We start from the raw sequence: 4,471 nt of genomic DNA, 5'->3' as shown, positions 1-4,471 counted from the left end.
ACATGGCCGACGTCCTGACCATCGCTCATGCGTTCCGTCTTTTGACGGCGGATGATGCGGTGGTCAGGGAGTTGGCCTGGAACTCGCTGCGCGAGGCTGTAGCCAGGAAAATCGGCCATACCAACCCGTCGAACAATGACCTGGCCGAGTACCTCTCTGGTTCGCTGGAGGGGTACTTCGCCAGGGACGGGGGGGACGTTTCCTCACTGTGGTCGAGGGCACGGAACGCGGCACGCAGGAGTCGGGACCTGCTCGGATTGCGTTGGCAGTGGAGCGAGGCGAGATCTGAGCTCTCGGTTACGCTCAGGGGTTCTCGCGATCGGGAGACCATAGTTCCGCCCGTGGCGAGGGGCCAGATTATCCGCCGATTGCGGATGGCAGTGGTAGAATACTACCATCAACGCCTTCAGCGTAAGAGGGACCAGGGGAAGGTATTTGGGGTGTCGTCGCGGAGTGGTGCTTCAAACCACTTCCTCCGCGGCGGCAGCTTCACCCGCTTCGCCGATTGGCGCTTCATTCACCGAGCTCGCCTCGACGTCTTGCCTCTCAACGGGGCAAGGCGCTGGGGTGAGGGTGATAAGCGTTGCCGGCGATGCGGGGCGGAGCTCGAATCCCTTCCCCACGTCCTTTGCCACTGTCGTCCGCACTCGGCGGCCTGGCAACTTCGCCACGATGCGGTGGTTTCCCGCATCCGTAGGGCCTGCCGGCTCCCAGGGGAATTAAGGGTAAACCGGACAGTCGAGGGCGTCGACGGGGATCTGGGGGCTCTTAGGCCTGACATTGTTGTTAGGCACGAGCCCTCAAGGAGCATCGTCATCGTCGATGTTACCGTGCCCTTCGAGAACGAGTATATTTCGTTCGAGGAGGCCAGGGCGCGAAAGATACAAAAGTATAAGCCCCTGGCCGACGTTCTCGGAGGGCGCGGTTATCGGGTGGCGGTCTCCGCGATCGTCGTTGGTGCTCTCGGCTCGTGGGATCCGGCCAATGAGTCGGTGCTGAAGATCTTGCGTATCGGTAATCGGTACGCATCTCTGATGCGCCGGCTCATTGTGTCGGAGACTGTCCGGTGGAGCCGGGATATCTACGTGGAGCACGTCTCGGGAGTTCGCCAGTATCGCGAGGCACTCACCGAGGATGCCCCGGCCCCTGATCCAGGCCGACCCAGTGAAAATCTGCGGGGGTTCACTCTCCCGATGTAGGCAGGAGAGCAGCAAGCGGGGAACAGCAGTGAGCCAGGTAAGTGGATAGGATTAGTAGTATGTAGCCAGTAATTTTATTAATTAACATCTATTATTGTAGAGTGGCTAATCCAATTAGAAGATTTTTCTTTTTCATTACTTCTTTTCTCTTCTTTTTCCTTTTTTTTTTCTTTTTCTTTTCTTTTCTTTTCTTTTCTTTTCTTTTCTTTTCTTTTCTTTTCTTTTCTTTTCTTAATTCATTAATTATTTTTACTTTCTCTCTTTATTTCTATAATTGGTTATTTAGTATTTATTATTTATATATTTAGTTATTTATCTAGTCAAATTATTTTCATTGTATTTATCTTCCCTAGTCATATGACTTGTGATATTTACCTTTCTTTTATTTATTTTTATACGTATTCTAATTGCTTTAGCTAACTAACTTAATATAGATGTTTTGTTGGACTAATTGACTGACTTATTCTACCTACTTTCTTATTTTACTTATTTAATTATTATTTTAAATATCTATTATTTTAAACACTTATTTTATTCATCTATATTAACAATTAATTTATACATTTTATCTGTTTGTTATTTATTTATCTATTTTATTTATTAATCTTCTTTTTATCTATTCATTATTTATCTATTTATTTTACCTATTTATTACTAATTTTATTTCTTCTATTTATTTCGTGATAATGGCTGTACATACTAACCTATCTGCTTTTCTTTCTTTGTTTTAATCACTGACCTATTTTAATTTTAATCTTACTTTTACTCTAACCACGTTACTCACTTTCTTCTCTATTATTTTACTACCTGTTTCTCCGTATCTGAATGCCCCCCCCCCCCCAGCTTGCATGCCACTGCCCCACCGACCTTGTTTCCGCGCGGACGCCCTATCAGCATATTCTATTAAACGTATACAGTGCTATGCGATTAACTATATTTATTCACCTGCCCATCTATCTATCTTTATTCATTTATTTAGCTATTTATTGACTATTTATTGTTTGTGATAATTATTTAGTTATTTATTTATTTTATTTACTTTATCTATCTTATTTATTCATTTATTTATTTTATTTATTTTGTCTATTTTATTTATTTCGTTCATTTTATTTATTGTATTTATCCTCTTTATTCTATCTATTTTATTTATTTATCTATTGTACTCCGTTTGATACTTTTGTTATCTATTATGTTATAATTTTATTGTATTAATATGGCGAAGGGCCGGGCACTCAAAGTCCCGAAGCCGGCGATATTAGACATAAACTACACCCCGTACTATTCACCTAACTTTGTATGCGCATGTATCCATGTATTAACGTCGTCTCATTTTAGTATTATTTTATCTTTATTTATATTTTCTTTTAGCTATTTATTTATTTATTTATTTCCTTATTTATTTATGTTATTCGTCTATATGTATTAATTACCTATTTATTTATTCGCTCGCTATTTATCTAGTACTTAGTATATGGATTCGCCTATGTATATAAGAATAGCTGCGCTTATGAAAATAGCAATAATGCAAGTAGTATTTGAAACATAATATAATTATTAAAAATGAGTCAGCCACCTTCGCCGTAAAGGCGTAACATTGTACCTACCCCCGGCCGAACATTGTAAGACCGGGGGAACATGTTTTGGAAATAAACGCCTTTTATCTGTTCTTATCAGCTTAATATCTGATACACTCCGCATCGCGGAGTCAGAATATTAACCTGATTTTTGGAGTCAGGCGGATCGCAGGGGCTCGCTCCACTTCCGCCGCGAGTCGGTCCGGCACTGCAGTGCCGCCGGAAACGGCTCAATTTGCGCTGCAATTGAGCTCCCTACCTTTTCTAATAGCCGGATCGGCTCGCTGGACTCCAAAAATAGTCCCTGTTACTATTCTGACTCCGCGATAAGTACCCGAAATCGCGGTAAATTCACCCGCCGCGGTACTACGCAACAGTGCGGGCCGAGTTGCGATCGGGCGTGTGCGCGGCAAGGTCTGTACACGATCAGTGCTCGAGGTGTTGTGCGGTGAAGTGTGTAATAAGTGCCTTCGCCGCGGGACCGGATCGAGCCTGCGCGGGAGTACACCTGCGCCGCCCACCTGCGCGGGAGGACCACCGGCGCACCTCCACCTGCGCACCACCACGCATCCTGCTTCCGAGGACAGCCGAGGGAGAGGACGACCAGGGTCTACCGAGGGTCCAGGACTACTTCAATTAGGACCAACCACCATCCCTGGCCTGCCTGGACAACCCTGGTCTTCCTCTACGTGGGTCACCCAACACCGCAACGACCCACCAGGACTTGGCCATCGGCAACCCCGACGGGAAGGACGGCTCGCCTGATCCACGTCAACCACCGCTGGATCAGGAATCAGGAGCGAGGTGTTATTCCCCTCGGAGAGCGCTCCTGCATCGCTGGACTCCTGCGCCGAGTGAGTCTCTCTTTTCTTTCTATCCCCCCGGCAGTGAGGAGGGTAACGCAGCCGGTCTCCAGCCGTCTGCGGTGCTCGAATCATCGTCGGTAGTCCTCCACCTTACCCCTACGCGTCCACCCGCTCCACCGATCGCTCCCATCCGTTGAGGTGTGTCAACGGACCGGGACGCGTGAGGTCCGAGTCGAGTGGCGCCTCCACCTCCTTCTTCTCCCTTCAGTCACCGCCCGCGTGGAGGCTGACTCCACTCACCCGTTAGTGAGTGGACGTCAGGTCGGCCCGCCTGCGGTGCAACCCCCGTGCAGTCCTCGGTGGAGTGGGCGATTCCATCGCTCTTCCTCCATCGAGATCGCTGCACTCCTCCGCAACCGCCATCCGTTAGTCTCCCTACCGACTGCCACGTCGGAGGCTGTCATTTTTCCAGGCAGTCTTCGACACCGGACTTAGCGCCGGCGGAGTCAGTAGGGTGTTAGCGCGTGGCGGTATTCCTACTATCGCTTTTAACTTAGTTTTCTCTTCTCTTCCTCTGTCATTCCCACTTAGTCTATCTTCCCCGTTTCGCCTCGCTGTGGCACTTAGAAATATTTGCCACAGCCACTCTGTCTCTCTTTCTTCTTTCGACTCACTCGTAGCGTAGGACTTAGTCTTAAGAGCGATGCAGGACCGCGGTGATAGTGCGACAGTCACCTCCTGCACTACCGAGGGGAGTAACAATCTTGCCCTGGTGATAGAGTTTTCCTTCCCGGCGGAGTTCCGATGCCCTGCCTGCTTCGGTGTCCCCGGGATCAGGATCAGTGGCGTGTACAAGTCCCACTCGGACTTGACGAAGCACGCCCGGAAGTAT

The 4,471-nt window shown here is 48.0% G+C and overlaps 1 pseudogene; it reads left to right on the top strand.

Moving 5' to 3' along the window:
• The first annotated feature begins 2,832 nt into the window (after positions 1 to 2,832).
• On the top strand, positions 2,833 to 3,012 carry LOC143175650 (U2 spliceosomal RNA; annotated as a pseudogene).
• The last annotated feature ends 1,459 nt before the right edge of the window (positions 3,013 to 4,471 follow it).

The sequence above is a fragment of the Nomia melanderi genome, unplaced genomic scaffold (genome assembly GCF_051020985.1).
Source record: "Nomia melanderi isolate GNS246 unplaced genomic scaffold, iyNomMela1 scaffold0151, whole genome shotgun sequence".
Taxonomy (NCBI): domain Eukaryota; kingdom Metazoa; phylum Arthropoda; class Insecta; order Hymenoptera; family Halictidae; genus Nomia; species Nomia melanderi.
Note: the sequence above shows the minus strand (reverse complement) of the source record. Positions and strands in the feature narration are given on the sequence as shown.